Below are 20,909 nucleotides of genomic sequence, written 5' to 3' on the forward strand. Positions count from 1 at the left end.
GGGAGGGTGTCCTCCCTTGGGGCGTCTCTCTGTGCTCGGGCCGCGCTCCTCAGGGCGTCGGAGGCCGGGGAGAAACGTTCCCCTCCTTTTCTTGCTTCTCAGAATCACAGAGTCGCAGGGGTTGGAAGGGACCTCAGGAGATGATCGAGTCCAACCTCTCTGCTAATCAAATACCCAGGTATTCACACAGGTTGGTATCCAGACGTGTCTTGAGTATCTCCATGGAAGGAGACAACCTCTCTGGGCAACCTGTTCCAGTGCTCCATCACCCTTACTGTAGCGAAGTTCTTCCATATGGGACTTCTCAGTCTTCTTTTCCTCAGGCTGAACAGACCCAGATCCCTCTCTTTCGAACCTCTCTTTCTGTCTTCCCCTGCCCTGGAGCAGAGAGCTCCCAGAGCCTTGCTGGTTGTAGCCTTGTGTGGAATTGGAGCGCCAGAGCTTTGATGACCCTTCCCTCACCACTCTGTTTGAGACCTTGGGCTGGGGTTTTCTGCTCCATAGGTGCTGTCCCAGTGTGGGGGCAGTGTGGAACTTCTGAAGGGATCAGGAGACCCAGCTGGTGTCCACAGCCCTTTGGCCTAGAAGTACTCCTGAAGCATTCTGGTGCTATGTTGATGTGCCACATGAAGAAACTCATTTATTGAGGACTTTTGCAAGTGCTTGACTTGAGTCATTTCAATGAGCTCATCTGCTGAAAACAGCTCCCGCTAGATGATGGCCTGCTTGGTTTGCCAAAACCAGCAGGAAATGTGTGGCATTGCTAGAGATCAAATTGAGATCTCCAGAGTGCTATTTCATGTCTCAAGGGTAAGAATATCTTTCCTTTCAAAGACTTCAGTTTTGAAATTTAGTGTATCTATTATATGAATAGGATGGAAATAAACTATTGGCCATTCTTCGTGATGTTCATTTTCTCACAGTTTTGCTTGTGTTGCTGTTTGCATGTACAACTTCAAACCAAAGTATAATGGTAATTATTTATGCACCTGAGAAAATGAGCTGAACAAATTCCATTTTACTAGACAAGGAGAGATAGAAATCCGCATTATGAGGCAGTTACATTTTGCTAGCAATTTCTTGAACATGAAGAACACATTCAGTCCAAAGATTTTTAAACCAAAAGCCTATGAAAAAGTATTAGTGCACGGCAAGATCATGTAGTATTACACTTGAGAACTTTCCCTACCACCAATATTTCAGTCTCAGTAATTCTCTGAGGAATATATCATTTCTATGCACTTAACCTTTATCTTCCCTTAAACCTATATAGACTTTTAGTGTCCACAACTGGCTGTGGTGGCTAGTTCCGCAGGTCAGCAAAACCGTATGCCAAACCTGTCTCTGTGTATTGTCAACCTCGCTACTGCTAGCTTGCTTACATTCACTTAGAGACACCCTTCATATGCCACATCTAAATGTACAGGTCTCCCATCATAGAGACCCTGTAGTCACTCTCTCACCTTGAAGAGTTCTAGCTAAGTTAGCTGTGTTTTATGTGAAAATAACTCATTTTTTTTCTATTCTACTGCTGATGCACATGGACTAGAATATCATCTGAAGGATGATGGGGGCAAACACTTCTTGGTAGTGGCAAGTACAAAATGAGGAGCAACAGCCACGTGCATTGGGAAGCTGTGCTGTATTAACAGCTGCACTCTAGGAGGTTCAGCTTGGACATCAGAACCAAATCACCAAAAGGGTCATGGGATCATAGAATCCTTAGAGTTGGAGGGGACTTTTAAAGGTCATTTAGTCCAACTCCCTTGCAACAAACAGGGACATGCACAGATAGATCAGGTAGCCCAGGGCTTAATCCAGTCTTGCCTTTAAAGTCCCCAGGGATGGAGCGTCAGCCACACCTCTGGGCAGCCCAGAGTCATGCAGCATTGGCACAAGGTGCGCAGAGTGGTTGTGGAGTCACTGCCCTTTGTGGTTTTCAGCCTTCAGCTAGACAGAGCCAAAGCCTTGATCCAGTGCTGGCAGTAGTCCTCTGTCAAGTGGCAGCCTGGTCCGGGTGACCTGCAGAGGTCCCTCTCAACCAATATTTCTATGATTCTTTACCTCAAGATGCAGGCAAAGCAGGACTTCAGTGGAAGCACAAAGGTGTTCTCTGTCCTGTCCTGTGCTGATTTTCCAGCATCTCCTAATTTTGTGTTTTGTTTTGTTTTTTTTTGACAGATGTCAAGCACTACGCTGATGTTCCCGTGGAACTGCTTTCAAAATTCCAGCACTCTCCCAATAAGCACTGACCAGATGACCTGCATATTCATTTGTAAAGTAAGGACCTTTTTTCCCCATGTGAACCACTTCACATTTGTCTAAATGGAACTCCATCCACCATTCTATTGCACGGTCATTCCCCTTCACAAACCTTCCTGCAGTTCTTTGCTTTGTCTTTATTAACCTGTATAATTTGGAAGCCTCACCAGACTGAGGTGTGGCTCAACCACTCATCCCGTTTCCAGATCATTTATGAACATGCAGAATAGTGCAGGGTACAACAGGTTGTTACTGCTAAACTGTCACCTCTACAAAAATTGGTTACTTAGTACTATATTTCTTGTTTTTCAGAAAATTAGGCTAACAGAGGTTTGTTTCATTAAGTGAACTCAGGGTAATGGCACCAGTTTGCTCATGTTGTATCACCCCACTCTATCCTGCTGTCTCAATCTGCTGTAGGTTAGTTCACTCTTTTATATTTTTCTTTTTAACTTGAAAAATTGGCTAATAGGAATAGATTTTTCCTGATTTCACATTTCTGCCTCATCTCAGGTGACATTCGCTAGAAGTTGTCAAGATAAATGAAAAGTCTAAAAATTGTTTGGGAAAAAAATAAACTATTGTAATAAGTATTACATATATACATATATAACCTATATATATGTTTTCTATTTTCCTTTTTCTTTTTTAACCAGATTTCTTGAATACTGTTTCATTACAATTATGTTATTTCTCACAATAATAAGATTATACACTGTGGATTATTCTTAGTGCAAATTTAAAGATTTTGGAGGGAGAGAAAAAGTAATTATTGCATTAAAAAGTACCTCAAAATAACTAAAGATTGTAAAAGACATCAAGAGTATGTATTTCATAGTAATGATTTTTTAGAAGCATGCTGTATAATGTACATGGTAGGGCTGTACAAATATAATTGTTGGGAAAGTTCCAGCATGCTAATTTTATCCTTCAGAAGTAATTTTACCTCATTAGAAGACTAGAGAGCCCTTATGGTATTTTTACATGTCCCAAAAATAAGTTTGACATCATATAACAACTGAGAGACATTCACATGGAACTAAGCTTTGAAAGACTGATGCCTAAAAAAAAAGAGGGAGGGAAAGTGAAAAGCAACTAAGTATTAACATCAACAATCTACTGTTTTCTATTGAAGTTCTTCCGTATGGATCTATGGAGAAAATAAAGCAAGTTTTTACCATCAGATTTGAATGCACTCACAGAACTGCAGTTAGCTGAAAGTAGACAATTCACAAAATGAGCTACAAAATGTTTCCAAATAAGATTCTCTTGGATTTTTATTTTTATTTTTTTTCATGTAGAAATCTGGGATAGGAGCCGTAGCTTTCCATGTGGGCAGCACATACAGGGTGTGGACGCACCGGCTGCACAGCCACTCCTGGAATGCAGTCTGGCCTTACAAGGCTGGACGAATGCATTCTGCTCCCAGGCAGGTTTTGCACACGTACGAGTAGTTTTGGATCATAGCAAGAAAATGTCAGTCTCAGGGTCTTACTCTATGTAATGCATTACACCTCAACAGAGAGATAAACTTACCTACAAAGTACTCTTTTGCATAAGAGCAAAGAGGGGAGAGAGAACAGAGATGCACCTCAGGAAAACAAAACAAAAAGTTGATAGATGTTCAAAAAAAGAACTTGCCTTATTCAATGTGCAGAGAGTAAGTCAGCTTTATTCTCTTCTTTCATTCTGTCCCCCCACTGCTCATGTGCAGATGTGTACCTCATTCCAAAACGAGCAATTACTTGGGGAGTGCAGGTAAGCCCATTTGGTCTCTCTTTAATTCTCGAGCTCATCTTGGTACTCTTCCGGTTCAGCAGATAGCATATATTTCACTTCCTTTTTACTCTCCCTGTCCCAAGAAGACTAATTTTATGAGCTTTGACACTTTTGCAGTCCCCAAACATTACACTCGCGATATCTCATTGGCTCATGATGAATGGTTGTGAGATAATTCCTACTGCTTTCAGAACAAAGGGATGTGAAATACAATAGATCTTTCTTACTGGATCAAGAATGGTCTCCATGGCAGTGTCTCTTCTGTAGCAGCTTGTTGCCACAGAAGCCCTTTTGTTATGTGGACCAGTTGGGCTTGGTTATTGTGCTGCTCAGAGGTTCCTGTGACACAGTGCTGACCGGTTAGACTAAGACACTGAATGAAACAGACCTCTGTTAGACACCCTGGCACTGAGGACTTGGAAAATACGCAAGAACTGCAATAAGTCACATCATTTTTTAAGAGTACTTACAGCGAGCATAAAGAACATCACTGGTTCAGGAGGATTCTGCATAGACCTATGGACTATCACAGTGCAGGCCGTGAGGCTGTTATTAAATTTAAATTGGGTATAGGTGTGCAAGGGAGTATGTGCCAGAACAAGGACATTAGCGATGAATGCAGCGTCATCAACAGAAGAACTTACAGATGAAAAAGAAATAAGTGGGTTATGGAACATAGGGCATCTGTTTGAGACTTGATTTTTGCCATGTGAGCCTATGAAATAAGAGATCAGGAGGAAAAGGAAAGAACAAGAAAAAATAACCCTACCATTTTGAGGTAGTACAAACAAGCAAAAAATCCCATTTCTGAGTTAAAACTATGTTAGGTTTATGGTCAAATCAAGAAGGTGCTTTCTGAAGCAGAAAGAAGAAACAAGTGTGGAAATGTAAAAGAGTATGACCCACAGGAAGGAGACTCTGAGTTGAAGGCCCAACCCCCAAGGGCTAAGTCCTGCCTTCCCTGGTTTTCACTCCCCCTATCTTCAGCTAAAGAGGAAGAAGTACTAACTTGTTGCTCTGAGATTCTTATGGTTATAGAAGAGCACAGTTGGCTGTTCAGTCAAAGATGCTAAAAGAGCAATGCTTAAAATTCCTACCTGATAAGAATCATGGGGATTAAACACATACATAGAGTGATCGCTTTCCTTGCGGAAATTTCCACAAGGGGAGGTATTTCTGGAGAACTGTCAGATGGCAAATATTTTATCCACCCAGTATGTTGGTAAGTTGCCGGTTGGTACTGTTAGGGGGTACTATTAGGGGTACTATTTAGAAAAATTCTAAAAACAAACCGAAGAAAAAGCAAGCAAGAATTTTTGTGAGCTTTCTACTTTGAAGCACGTGGTTTCCTCCAATTGACATTTCCACTGCACTGGAAAATAGAGTGAACCGTAGATGATAAACAGAGTACAGTAATATCTGTAAGTGACATTTTGATGTGAGGAGAAAAGAAGTGAATGTCCAGGGTTTGAGAAGCTTTGGAAAAACACCTGACTTTGCCTGGCTAAAGCTGAATATTCATTCTCTCCCCAGACCTCTAGATTACTATAATGGAAACAGCACACTGCAGAGGAAAATTAACAGAGTGATGGTGACATGTTAGATAAAGTAAGATTTTTAGCTACCATCAGCATAGTTGACACAACTGATGAGAAAGGGATTCTAGGGAAATTAAAACTATTGAGGGACATTGTGCCTAGTATCAGTATTCAAACTGGAAGGAGGTCTTTGGGAGTGAGACACACATCTTACAAGTTTGAGAACTCATAAGAACTAACAAAAACATGTTACCTGGGAAAATTTGGCATTTGGCATAAAACTGAGTGCCTGTGGTAATGAAGCACTCTTCTTTTGGAAGCCCAGTCAAATTAGGAAAAGAAGCATTAACAGAAATTAATTTTTGGAGAGCTCAAAAAGAGAAAACAAACAAACAACAACAAAAAAATAGATGTTGGCCATATCCATTGGTAATAAGAAACATAGTCTTCACTTACGTGAGGCCACTTTTGACTGAAGGTGACCGTAAACCATCAAACCATCAAAACCTCGATCACAAAGATGCCCAGGAGAGTACAAGATTAATTTTTCCGTTACCACTGCATGACTTATACACTGAATAAAAACATGAGGGAAAAAAAAAACACAACATGCTTTAAAGAATCATTGATTTAACTGCATTCGAGAACAGCATTGCATCAAAAGGCAGATCTGACTGTTTATTCTTAGTAAGCTGTATGTATGAAGAAAGAGTTGAAGAAAGCTGGTGATGCCATTTTCAAATTCCATTCACAACCCTAAAATAGCTGGATGTTTCTGCTAAAATTGTTAACAGCCTAATAGCTAATAATGTTGAATTTTATAGGGTTTCATTTTAGAATTTAAGCTGAATATTCAATTGAAATGAGCCTAGTCATTTTATACCTCTCAGAGCCGTAATTACTATCTTCTGCCTAGGAAAACAACACTGGAGTAATTGCCAAAATCCATGGTGAACACAGCATCAGGTTTGCCAAGAATGCCTTGTTGCTGTCCAGAGCGTGTTAAGAGAACATTATCTTTGGGTCTCTGCAGCTGGCAGGAGAAAATGAGGGCCAAACAACATCCAGGACATATTTTAATGCTTCCATCTTCTGCTTCAAATCCCACATAGATCTCTCCTGTGTCATCTGTTCATATATTCTCACTCACCTCTGCTGGGCTGGTCAGGACACAGGCTATTAACTGAGGGGAAGCACAGCTGCAGCTAACGTAATAGGGAATCTTTTCTGGGGGCGTTACTGAAGTACATAAATGCTCATTACTACCCTTCATGGCTCTAAAATCTCTACATATTTCTAATAGTTTTAATGTTTTCTGTAGGCTTTCAGCTTGCAGCTGGAATCATTTCCACACGCCAACAGCTCAGTGGAAAAAAACAAGAAGGGAGGCAGAAAGGCTTTGCCCTGAGCAGAGTCCCCTTTGCACTTTCTCAGTGTCAACTTTTGTGTATTTGCACAGAATCCCATTTCCTGTCAGTCCTTGTGACCTTGCTATGCTCTAAGGATTTCCAAAGGTCCAGTGTCATTCCCAAGATGTTATAGGCAGAAGTGTCCTCAAAGACAACCCGCAGTAAATATGAATAGATACTGAGGGATGGCTTAGCCTATATTCTAGGTATTGTGGGTTTTTTTTTTCAAAGCCTGACCTAAAGTTCACATTTTTCTTAGTCAAGAGGTGTTTTCAGACTGTCCTGCAACATGCCCTCTTTCACTGCCACTTGTTGCCCTTCCAGGCTCAGGCAAGGTGCATCCTTATTCAGTCAGAGGGCCTGACTGGTGCCTCTCTCAGAACAGTAGCACCTTGACTGAGGAAAGTCAGAAGGGGCAAGTTTCAGCATGCATTTTTTTCTCCTGAGGCAGGCTAAGAACTAGCAAAATATGTTAATGGACCTGAAAAGAAAGTAGAAATTAGAAAATATGTTATTGTTGCCTTTTTCAGAAGTTGCTTGAGAAAAAAAAATAAGGGGGTGAGTCTTAGAAAAACAGAAGCTGCTAACCATGGTATGAGCTGAATTTCTTAGAATATTCTGCTTCTGTTTATTTCTGCCTCAAAACTCTCTAGCATGTTGTCAAGTTATAATGCTTGTAGCAAAACATGCAGTGAAAGCAGAGCAGAGTGGAATTGCTAATGATAGCTGCAAGTTGTTTATATCAGACCAGTGCTTTCAGAGGTGTTGTCTATACCACACCTGATCAACAGTAGCACATTGGAATCCTTTTCATCCCAGCAGACCTACAATTTTCATTTCAAATGACTTTGTGAATTAAACATACTACAGAATCCATTGTTGGTAGCATCTTCCATGGCCCTACAGATTATTTCATACCAATATGATATTCTTTGATTTACTTGCTAGCGCAGCTGGTGAGGTATGAGAGACAAACCAAAAGCCCAAATGAGATGGTGGAAGGACTTTTTTTTCACTTCACAAGCCTTTGTATCTGGTCTCAAGAGAGAAAAATGATGGTGAAGATTTAATATCCATATAAATTCTCTTCCTCATTAAACTTTTTGCTTCTGATTATCTCTCCAGCCCGTAGTCTCCCTGAATTCTTTAACTGTAATAAAGCAAAACAGATGCAAGAAGATTGACTTTAGAATGAATTTAATGCAAGTTAAAATAAATGGAAAATTATCGTCCCAACTTGTAATGGAAAACTGATATTCATCTGAAGAATTATCACTCATCCACATACCTCTCCTTGGCCAAGATTTTTAAATAACTGCATATGACTTAGTTACCAAATCCTCATTAGCAGTATGCATAGCCAAAACTCACTGAGATGGGGTTTGTCCATCTCTTGTGTTTGCACGGACCTCACCTCATTTTCAGCAGAAGCCAATATTGTTATACATTATTAACAGAAAGTGTAAAACTTCTCAGTGGATAATTCTCTGTTGTGGCAAGAATAAGCTACGAGCCTCCAGCTGTTACTTCTTCTTCCCCGTTTCACTTTCTAGAAGATGCTGAGTATTGTTATGGTACCGAGTCCTCTCTCTCATCCAGTATCTTCCAGTCATTTAAATATCTGAGCAAGAACCATCCTCTCTCATCTCCTCCTGGTGTTGGCTCTCACCTCCTCATTTGGCTTTGAAAGAAGCATCTCTGTTACTTTATTATACCCTTTCAAATCCTTTCATAGAGCTCTCCCTTTCTGTGATGCTTATAGGATACTCACCACACTTAGGCTACCAATGGGCTGCAACCAAGCACATTGTCTGTTATCATATTGTTCTCTCTCTGTAGTACCCTCTCTGCCTATATTCCCTTAAAGATATGTATCAGCAGACGACTGTAGAATCCCAGTTTAGGATGGAGATAGTTTAAGCAATAACAGCATGAGTAAAAAAAATATTTTGTGCAGCAGGAGATGAACTACAGATGTGTACATACATTACTCTAGTTGCCACAATGCTGGGTATTGGAGAGATTTAAATACATAGAGCTACTTTGCTTGTGCCAGTACCTGTTCTGTTTTAGTCATGATTACTGACAGCACACTGCTGCAGCAACAGCATTTCCACTTGAATATCTCAATTTTAGCAGTTCACGAACTGCATGTAAAAATATCCTCTGTTAAAAATTGGCTCTAAAGCTACAGCCTATGAGCATTTCCTATTTAGTTCAGTAATTTTATCTAAGAACAAAAGATACAATTGCTGTTCCAGAAAACATTCTTTCACATTATCATGTTCAGAATTGACTTTGATGACATTGCTCTGCATTTCAATTATCTAAAATATGAACTTTTAGAAATATAAACCATTCACTGTTATCAGCTTTGTACTTCCTTGTCCTTTGATAGTGCTGAGTAGCAATAGGAACCCACTGGCTGCAGTCCCATAGATTGGAGGAGGAAATACAGAATGCCAAAAAGCATATGGAAATGCCCATTCCTTTGACTTTGGCAGCTACATGCTGAAGACTATATGCCTAATTTACACGCTCACTACAGAAGAAAATGGCTTTTTGCCTTCCAAGTCAAATAAGCACCTAGCCAGGAAAAAGGCTTCCCAGTCACTAACAACAGAATAAACAAAAGGGAGTCCTCCCTGACACTGTAAAACCCTTCCAGAGAGTGAGGTTTCCATGTTTGTTTGTAATTCCTTCTTCCAATTTATTTTCTTTATTCTCCCTCGTGGGAGGGCCTTACAATCTGCAAGTTTTACTCTTGCCTGTGCTGGGCTGTATGACTCTTGCAAGGCTGGATTGAAGCTACAGAGGCCTTTAGGGACTCAGGCAATCCTTCTGCACCTTTCCTGCCAGATCTGTCAAATCACAGGGCAGAAGACAGAAAGCAAAATCCCAGTCTGGTTGGCTTGACTTGCATTTAGCATATGATCAAAGACTGCCTGTTGCCAAATCTTCCCACAGCTGGATACATTTGACCTAGGCCTACTGTGTTTGCTTCACTACATGGAACTTACTGAAAATCTGACTGGGGATGTGGCAGCTAGCAATATTTAGAGAGGGGCATAGACTCTGTAACATCATAAATGTAATACCTGATGAAGTTTGTTCAGCAATTTATTAGAATTTCTCAAGCTGTGTGGTTACACAGACCTAGGCCAAAATAACCTCTGTCCACATACTGGCGTAACTGTACATATAAGTGGAGTAATGCACACAATGCACACGTGCATTTGCTGAAACAAAATAATGCAGGCATGCCCTTTCTGCAATACTGCTGAATGATTGAGTTAATTCATTCATTTGATTAACTTGAGTGTCCTGTGACACAACAGTGCACTACGAGATCCACATGAGTGATATGAGACTAAAGGAGCAAATGTAATGGATCAAATTGCAAGACAAAATTCACTACAACCCTCTCATTATTTTCAAATGATGTGTACAAGCAGAGCCCACCAAAATTGCAATTGGAATTATGTGTGCAAACTGAGTGGGGGACACACCAACTTCTCACAGGGCAGTAAATTGTTCATCCTGATTATTCTCTGGGCTACAGAAAGCCAAGATTTTTAAGCAACAGTTAGCAATTCAATAGTTTATGAATATGAGTCCAAGCTTAAAACTGCAGAAAATGAAGTCCAAAGGGAATGAGAAAAAAAATAATAATGAGCAAATACAGTGTCTGAATTTTCCTCGTGTATATTAGCACAGCCATACTTTCTGCTGAAATGCAAATTGCATTCCTGCTTAGTCGTGCTATTATCTTAACTCTAAAATATTCAATTCATATTTTCCCGAACTGGATTCATTAGAAAACTACAATGGTATTCCCAGGGCATGGTTCTGGCTTCACTAATTTTTTTTTCTTCTTTTACTTGCCAGAAAGCATGGGAAATACCCAACTTAGTTCCATTAACTGATTTCTTTTTAATAAAACATATAGAATTACGATTGGTTGGTCTCAGTTTAGTAATTCCTGAATGGGTCTTTTTGATATCACTCCAGGGAAATGTCTTATTTCACAAGATGTTCCTATTTTTCTTCAATGAAATATTTGTTTTGACTTCTAATATCTAATTGCAAAAAATAGAATGAATTAATTACTGTCATTAATTAATGAAATAGTGAAATACTACTGAATAAAGGTTTTAATGCATGAAGTTGGCCAACCTAACATTTTTAAAATGTTAACATTTGCAAATATGAAATTTCATTGCTCGATGATTAGCAAGCATTACAAAACTGACAATGTCACTAAGGCTTAAATTACTAAAGCTGTCAATAAGTTATGTAGGAATCAAGATTATATTTCAAAGGCTGAAATTGGTATTGGATGAGTAGTTCAGTGAGCTAAAACTATTGTGTTGTTAGGCCATCTTGAGCAGATCATCAAATTTGGAAGTGAGGCAATCAAAACAGTAGGTAAAGAAACAACTCTATAAGCCTGTAATCAATATGATATTGATTTAATCTAAACCTTTTCCTTCACCTTTCATTTGCAGCTACAATGCCTTGCACAGTGCAATGAAATAGCTACCCACATTGATTTTAACCCAAGTTACAGATACAAACCAGAGATATAATGAATTTAGTCTTAAACCCACTATCAATTGCCCCATCACAGCACCAGGCATAATAGCTAAGGAAAAATATATGCAGCCTTTTACACAATAGGGTTTATATCCAATTAATAAGAAAGAACTAATAGCCAAGACCTGCTTTTACATTTAATCAGCCTAAGCTCCGTATAATACAAAGTCATCAAAGTGTATGCCAAGAAAAAATTCTCATTTGAGCTGTTTATTTCACAGTGCATTGTTATCATAGCTGTCAGTTTTCCAGTGCATTCTTTAGAAATGAAACAGCCCATGGATTGCTATCATGACAGCTTTAGCATCAAAGAAAAAGATTCAATATTATTTGTTCAGCTACAGTGCGTCATTAACCACAGTTCCCATGAAACATTAAAATAAGCAGTCCAATGCTACTGCAATGTGTCTCTGAAAATAAATGGTGTATACTGGGCTTCATTGTAAAATGAATGATGGATATCTCTTCCCTGTGGTTGACTGCTTTCTTATAGCTCTAGTGAATTTAGTGTATCAAGATCACTGCAAAGGAAAACAAGCAGCAAGGTAAGAAAATAGCTGTGGATTCCTAATTAAAGGATTAAGTCCAGAAATTTCTGGATTACAGTCTGAAAGTTCAGGTTTTGTGGTACTTTCTCCTTTATTATTTTTTAGGACATTTCAATCGTTAAACATATTTGAAAATGGGATTTTTAATCTAGATTTTCACATAAAGAACATAGAATCTGCCTCTCCCTGATTTAAAGAGTTTTATGAAAAGACAGGATCCACATATCTTTTACAGTCTTTCTACACATTTTTAACACTGAGATACAGTAAACACACCTAAAATATTTTCATCCTGATTTCACATGCTATGTTTTACTTTTCTCTTGCTATTAATATGGAGCTGATCAGGAAGAAATAAATTCCAGTACTTAAGAGGTGATTAAGAGGTGATTAAAAGGTTTACACAGATTCCTTTCTCCACTGTATAAGTTATAGAGAAAAGTGAAATATCAGTTTTATGTGGTATCACACTCCCTATCAAGGCATGTATCCAAATCTATCACAAGAACACTGAATTTTGAACTTTCATATATGAAGGCTCATAAAATGTATCTGAAAGCTCCAATAGATTTACAGAAAGTGGAGGATTTCTTTCTTTCCATTTTTTAACCAGCATTTCTCCTGATATTTTTGTATTTCTTTTGTTTCCTTCTGTTTCACACTGTTCTGGTATTCCAGTACAAGATAATCATGTGCACCAAAGACAGTAGAAGTAAAATTGCACATGATACTGTAACTTTTTTGGAAGTTGTGCTGTGAATTTCGAAAGGTCTACATAGATGTCAGAAATATCCTAAAATTCAGCTGCTAACAAAAAAAGAAAACTAAATAGCAATCTTTTTTTTATAGGCCAGTCCAGCCATCTTGTGATTATGGAGAATGTAAAAAATCCACATAAATGTCGTTCATGTATGATTTGTTCTTACATAAAAGAATGATAGAGGAACTAAATACTGGAATCTGCAAGATACTTGTACCTTAGGTTTTACCTAGTCAAAATGTCTCTTCTTATTTCCATCTCACCAATGCAAGCTAAGGCTTGACTCGTTCACAGATAAACTGCCAGATCTTCATGCTACAACTACAGATGCACCATAGATGAAAACCAGACACTAATGAGTATGCTCTGGGATTTTCAACAGCTATTTTAACCATGTAAGTGCTTACACAGTAACAATTCCTTTAGTTGTCTATGTGGATAAATATTTACAGTCAAAACTAGAACTGTAAGTTTAGGTTTCAAAGGAGAATAGCATTGATTTTGATCTGAATTTGGAACATATTTTTATTCTTGCTTTCTTCTCACAATAAAATATGATTTGAAACTACATACTTTCATAATTAAAGGCAGAAACAAAATGCCATATTTTAACAATTTTTGTTTTCATGTAAATGAACTAACTGGCTGTAATTCTGTTAATATCTGGCAGAGAAGTCAGTGTTAGTAGAAAGACGTATAAATAGACAAATTCCATCAGTATATTAACAGCCTTTACAGGTTTCCCAAGTAAAACTGTGGCTAGCGAAATGAGATACTGGATCAAGCCTTGAGTGCAGCACAGTCCAAGGGAGCCAGAGAAAACTAACAGGTCTGAGAGTCTGTGCCTGAAGATTTCAACAGGATTAGCAAAGGCTGATGAAGAAAAGGGAGGAGGAGGTAGGAAATTCCCCCCTTGGCTCCTCTTCTCCACAAGAAAGAGGATTGCTGGCGTTGGAAATATTTGTCACATTCTTTTGGGTTAGAGGCTGCAGGGTTCTATGTGGGTTGTGAAGAAGAGGTGTGAAGATGCAGCTCTGGGCACGGTCATCATTAAGACTGTACCATAAGGGAAGGACCTGGACAGCTGTTGCAAAGGGCAAGTGGAGAGTCAAGGAATCTGAGTGCTCAAAGGGTAAGAGAACACTATAGCAGCCTGGTGCCTGGCTGTAAGTGTGTCATTCAGTAAAGAATTCCCACTTAATATACCAAGAACAATTTTTACTAAATTACTTCTGCCTTTAGCTGTTTCCTTATCTACCTTGAATGCTGCATGCTACATTCTCAAGACCAGGCATCTGGAAAAATAAATGATTTGTTTTCTCATGGAATTTTTCTGAAGTCAGATCATAAACTTCCCTGGCAGTTTAGCTCATGAAGATGATATATGAAGACTGATGTGTTAGGTTTCTTCAACTGGAGAAGAGATCAGATTACCTAGGGAAGAAATGGGAAAGGTTACCAGTGGGATCTAAGTGACTCTCTCTGAGCTCCTGTGAGTTCTTTCATTTCTAAAAGCAGCCAGAGTTCAGCATGGAAGAAGGAATGGGGAGGAAAAGTTTTGGACAATTTCCTCTCTCAGAAAACTCTTTCTCTTAAAATTCTCACAACATAAGCAAAATCCAACAAAAGTCTTCAGGAAGAAGTAGATTTGCAGGTAGTCACTGAGTAAATTAAAGATGAGCACCATTTTGAAGATCTGCAAAAATATGTAGTAAGTTTAATGGAAAAGATTTTTACTGAGTGACTAGGCAAAAAAATGGCAGGTAAAATTCAGTAGAGATTACTGTAAAGTGACATGTACAAGAAAAAAACAATTTCCTTGATGGACCCCAAGTTGACTATTACTATTTTGATTTGAAATCATGCCTTATAGATACGCATTTCTATGAATATATCGCCTTGATGAGAAGCTGCAATGCAGACAGAAGTTTAGGCATTATTAGGAAGGAACAGAGAGAGAAAAATTTTACTACCCTACAGTAAAATATAAATTAAAGAAGTCCGAACATCTTGAATACCTTGTGTAGTTCTTTTCCTTCTCTAGGAAATGATGTAGTAAAAAATAGAATGGCAACAAAGAGGATGCAAAGTATGAAAAAATTTCTATGCAAGAATATTGTCTACTCAATCTGAAAAACAGCTGATCTAGAAGAACAAGACAAAGATTTATAAAATCCTGAGTGTTATGGAAAATAAGAAATGGATAATAAGAAATCATTTTTCTCCATCTTTCAAAAATGGGAGACATTCACACTAGCAGTTAACAGGTTCAAAATTAAGAGAAGGAAGTACTTTTACAAGCATATATATTTAGCCTTATTGCTAAATATATAATGGATCTCATTGCTACATAATGTTGTAGATGCCAAAATCTTGCATAAATTAGAAGTAGTCTGGAAAATTCACATAAGCAAAAATCTGTTCCAGGCTTTTAATGTAAATGGACCACCTCTAAATCAAATTCACTGCCTCTAACTCAGTTGGCTTCTAAGCCAGAATTTAGGATAGTATACTGATAGAAACCACTTGTGTTTCACTATTTATTTGTTTTAACCGAGGTTGACTTTTATCAACAGCAGAAAGGACAAAGAGTATGGTTTTCCTTACAGTGGAAGATGTATATAAACTTATTTTAGTCACAAAAACACCACACTTCATGGAAATAGGAGAATTGAGACAGGTGATCTCAGTGAGTTTTCTCAAAAAAAAAAAATGGAAAAAGACCAGTGTTGGAAACTCTAAAAAGAGACAACATCATTTTTCTACAAATGGCACAGTATCTGATGAGGTTTTATGGATATTGAAGATATAGTTCAAACAGAAATTAACATTTGTCATATTTCTTTATATGTAAAAAATTGCCTGTATTTCTTTATGTCATGAACTCATGGGGAATTGCCTCCAGGCTCTTGGCTCTTTGCCTTCAGTCCTCAAAAAGTATAATTCTTTGAGGGGTACAGAATATCTTTTCAGTTCAACATTAGTGCTTATGTCTTTTGTGTTCTTTTGTTTACCTTCATGAGCTGCAGGAAACTGTCTCTGCTCTTCAAATATTTAGTATGCTCACTATTCACATTTGGAGACAGTGTCTGGGGATAAGTGGGTCCTTGGTCTGATCCTGTTCAGTTGTTCTAATGTTTCCATTTGTCTAAGTGCTTTCCTATGTGATAAAATCAAGAGACCTGAATTAAAATATTTGCTCCTTGTGTTGTTCCCCTTCAACTCAGGAAAACATTGTGAGCTACCTAATTACTGGAGTTCATTTGGGTCAAGATAGATGAAAGACTCCAGCCCACTTGAACCCTCTTCTGAAGAACCTCTACTGAAGGAACACAAAAGTACTCTCTATCCTCCCTGGCCTTAGAATACATTGTAAGCTTTAAGATCCAGCTCAGCAAGTAAAGTGCTCTTTTGAGACATGGAAGATGTGGAAGACACCAAGGAGGCATCAAGCCATATCAAGCTGGCTTGGTATGTAAGGGTGGTGAGCCCCAGGCTCCCATCTATTTGGTCTGCTATAACCACTAAGATGCTAGTAGTTGCAGTTCTGTTCTGCTTGTGATGATTAGATGAAGTCCTCCACCATTTTCTCTCTGTTAATAGGAGAATTATAAAGATTAGGGAAATAAAGATAAATAACATACATGTCTCAGGAGAAGTTGCCTGACTGAGACTAACAGCACTGTAGGGATTGCTGGTTATGTTTCTTCTTAGAGGACATGTTCTGTTTACTTGCCAGATGAGCAGAAGACTTGATAAACTTATGCTGCCTGTACCATATTCTGAATGCCTTTCCCATCCACTGAAAAAAAAAAAAATACTGGAAAAAATACTGGATATAGCAGTTACAGCCTCTGTGCTGAAGGAGTCAATGATAAAGCTATATTGTCCTTAATGGAAGCTAGAAATGATCCAATGTTTCAGTCTGTGAGGTTTATTATCACTTTGTCTTCCCTATTCATCGTGATCAGCAGCCAAGCAACAACATTTCTTCAAAGTTTGGAAGTTAAACTGAAATGTTTAGGGCTGCCAACACATACAGAACATAATATATATGTGAGATATGTAATAAATATGGAATATATGAACAGTTCATATGTAGATCTGTCACTTCAGACTTAAGTCTGTATAATTAGACTTTTTGAAAGAGTTTCTTTACATTTGCAATGCTGCACATTCTGCCGTTGATCCTGTTGAATCCTGTTGACAAAGCAATATCATTATCAAGTTAAAACAGTCAACAAGTGGATTTAACACAAGTAGGTGTTTCCACCATAGTTGGGAAATGAAAAATATTGCTAATGTAACCAAATTAACAAAATGTACTGTTTAAAAAACTGCATGTAAAAATTATTGTGGTATTATTGACATTTAAAAAAAAAAAAGCTTGACTTTTGCAACCCATCATTTTCAAATCAACAGTTAATTCCTTAATTCAACAATTCTTAGTAATGGAGCAAAGCAGTAGTGAGTACAGGATTCATACATGAACTTCAGAAAGTCAGCATTTCATTTAGTGGTTAACTTCAGAATCTCTTCTATTGCAAAGACTCTCTGTTAAAAAAATAAAAAATAATAAAAAAGAGAATTAAAAATGACCTTTTTAAGTATTCCACAAATTAATTTTGGTTGAGGTTTAAGGGAAAAGCAGCATAGGTTGTTGAATGAAGAGAAGATGTTTAAATAAAAAAGTTGAGAAATAAAATATCTAATGGCCTGTTCACTGAGTATGCATACTGTCGTGCCTTTCTGAAGCAGCCAAGGTGCGCACTGAAAACTGGGGAGAGTACAAAGCTCTTGAGCACAGTTTTCTGAATTCTCTGCTCAATTTCACTAGCAACTCACTATCTGTCTCAGCCCACCTGACCTCTGATACTCTACTTCTTTTTCTGTAGCTTCTGGGGAAAAAAATAAATAAATAAAATTCTCAAACGTTTTACTGAATGAAGGCCTTTCTCTTTAAGTACCTTAAGGCAGGTCTTTAATGTTTTGCACCACCTCCCCTTCCCCCCCCAAAAAAAAGCATAAAATATAGAATCATAGAACACCGTCAAGGATATTAGCTGCTACCATAATAGAAATTAATTACAACACCTCCTTTGTACAAAGCCCAGGCTGGGTAACATCAAACCATGACCTTGCCCTTAAGCATAACGTGCACCTGCATATTCCCTGCCTGCTGGTTACTTGGACTGCTGACTACCATCCAGGATCCATCACAACTGCAGGAGGGATCCATCACAACTGTGGCATGGTGTGGGAGTCTGCCTCTGCACTCAGTGATCTAGGTCTGAGCTGCACCTCCTGGTATTGTTTTTACTGTTCTAAAACGACTTACATCATTGCTGCTATAAAATACATTACAATCCAGGTGCTGCTATGTTCTGAAGTGGTTTTGTAAGTAGTTTTACACTCATTTGTCAAATAAACGAACCTGACACATTCCTTAACACATTTAGTTTTCTTTTAACTAGTCGTAAATCAGTCTTCATCAGCGAAAAGTAACTCTTCATGCTCTGCTGGACTTTAATCAAATATTATAACAAGTGATACTGAAATTGTGTATGACTTCAACAGATTATCAGGATCATTGAAAAGGCTTTCTTTTCACATGCCCAAAGATGACACTTACAAAATATCTTCTTACTGGCTCTGCACCTTATTTTCCAGCCAGATAACCGAAACTAAGCCATACAATCCTGTCTCACTTAAACTGGAAAGTATAGAGAGATCAGACTATACAAATACAATTACAGGACCAGAAGTTTCAGAAAAGAAAGTTTCCTACTAGAAATACAACAGGAACTTTGTGCAGCTCTTAGAACTGCCTTAAAGAGAGCTTTTCATAGAATCACAGTATCACCAAGGTTGGAAAAAACCTCAGTGATCATCCAGTTCAACCATCAACCTACCACCGGTATTTCCCACTAAACAACGTCCATAGTACAACATTCAAATGTTTCTTAAACACCTCCATGGGTGGTGACTCCATCTTCACCCTGGGCAGCCTATTCCAGTGCTGAACCTCTCTTTCAAAGAAGAAATTTTTCCTAACAAGAAACCTGAATCTCCCCTGGCACAGCTTGAGGCCGCTCCCTCTAGTTCTATCACTAGTTAAACAGGAGAGGAGGCCAACACCCACCTCACCATAACCTCCATTCAGGCAGTTCTAGAGAGTTAAAACATCTCCCCTAAGCCTCCTCTTCTGCTGATTAAACAATCCCAGATGCCCAGGTGGCTTCACCCTTCCGGGGCAGAATGGAGAAGCAACTGGTAAGTTCAGTATTGCTAGTCTTCCTTTGTTATTGGGTGCAAGTAAATTAGGGCTTGCTAATAACATGTTGCACTGGGAGAATGTGAGAGGAATATTCAAATGAAATGTGGGATTGGGTGGTTAAGAGGCAAGTGTCACCTCCTCAGAATGTTTACAGCCTCTTGCACATCACTTCCGAAGAAATAAGCACAGATACAGTGCTGTATAGTACCTTAATAACTCTAGTGCCTTTTGGATGCTTTAGCTTTACATTCCAGCTCCTCTCATGAGTCTGGCTTTCCTTTCTCTAGTTCTCCACAGAATTAAGAAATGTATGTCTACAGCATGTGTACATCAGGGATTTTCAGAGAAAGAAGCTGAATGAGTTCAAATCCTTTTCAGGGTATGAACTGCAAAACTTTTCTGCCTAGAAACGGCTTTTTTACAATTTGCTTTCCACTTGCGCAAAAAAAAACAAATAGTCATATATCCACTGTTTACTGAAGGGCAAATTTTCTTCTGCTACTACCAAGTTACTGCTGCTGTTGTCCTCAAGCCTTTCTGCTTTCCTTATGCATGCTAGCATACAACTGAGTGTGGATCAAAGTGTAGATAATTACTTCAGTAGGCCAGAAACTCAGCACAAAATACCTAATTTCAACCCAAGTCAGCTGCTACTCCACTTTACAAGCCGTCTCCCAAGCGGAGGGACAACAGGAGGTACTGTGGAGCAGAGCTGCTCAGGCCTGTGTCATGGTACCATGAAACATGGCAGCAGGGAATGTGGGCTGCTTCGTGCCCATCTCTATTATTGAAGTATATGCAGCTCTGTGAGTGTCTACTTACAGAGATAGATCACTTCTGGACACTGTCAGCTGGACGTAGTGTTTACTTCCTCTCTCAGAGCTGGAGAAAGGACAAGAGTGGTTTGTCCTGTCAGAACAATTGAAAGGCTGTGAAGAATTAATTAATTCTCTCAAGAGCCACAACAGTAGTGTAATGGGTGCTGGAGTCTAAGCTGGGATTTTTTGGCCTTGCCTGGGAAAGGACTTTTGGATCCAGACCCTGGGGTTAACAGAGGGAAGAGGAGAGGTTGCTCTTGCTCCCTACAACTGGTCAGGAATGGCACAGGCTTCCCCCCTTGCCTTCAGCTGCCTGAAGTGAGGCATGACTTATGCAGTAGGTAAGGGTGTGTGTGGGGGAGGAGGTGGAATATTGTATTATTACTTAAATAAAAGGTCAACTTTAAAATTAATTTTCCTTTCTTTTCCCCCTCCCCCCCCTCCACAACAAGATACATTAAAAAAATGTTTGAGCATCAGTTAGGTGACACAAATCTTTTCTTTTCCTGAAAAGCTGCCCATTTCAAGTGCCACACAAGCTACAGGGACACGGTGATGTCCTTCTTTCCTTCAATATGACAGGAAACAGCCATTCCAGTATAACAAAGCAAAGCTCGGAGAAGAAACACAGTAACTCCAGGCTGATTTCAGCTGATACATCAGAAATGACCAGAGCCACATTGACTTCAATAGAACTAATGCAAGTTACACTAGAAGGCAACTTTTGGCCTGTGAAACTTCTGTAGAATATTTGTGTACAGTCCATCCTGGTACAATTTGAAAAAAAGCAGAGCCAATTCACACATTTGAAATTGTCATTCTTCCCTTGGTTCACTGATTAGGTTGCAATGTAAGTCCTCGTCTTCCAAGAAGAGGTTTGTTCTTTGTTATTAATATACTAAGCCTATCTGTGAACCAAGTT

The 20,909-nt window shown here is 38.8% G+C and overlaps 1 long non-coding RNA gene across 1 annotated transcript; it reads left to right on the plus strand.

Moving 5' to 3' along the window:
- On the plus strand, positions 1 to 17,813 carry LOC104909900. The gene is made up of 3 exons (XR_792670.3): positions 1 to 190; positions 2,182 to 2,280; positions 16,120 to 17,813. It is a non-coding gene; the product is annotated as an uncharacterized LOC104909900 (long non-coding RNA).
- The last annotated feature ends 3,096 nt before the right edge of the window (positions 17,814 to 20,909 follow it).

Source organism: Meleagris gallopavo, chromosome 2 (genome assembly GCF_000146605.3).
Source record: "Meleagris gallopavo isolate NT-WF06-2002-E0010 breed Aviagen turkey brand Nicholas breeding stock chromosome 2, Turkey_5.1, whole genome shotgun sequence".
Taxonomy (NCBI): Eukaryota; Metazoa; Chordata; class Aves; order Galliformes; family Phasianidae; genus Meleagris; species Meleagris gallopavo.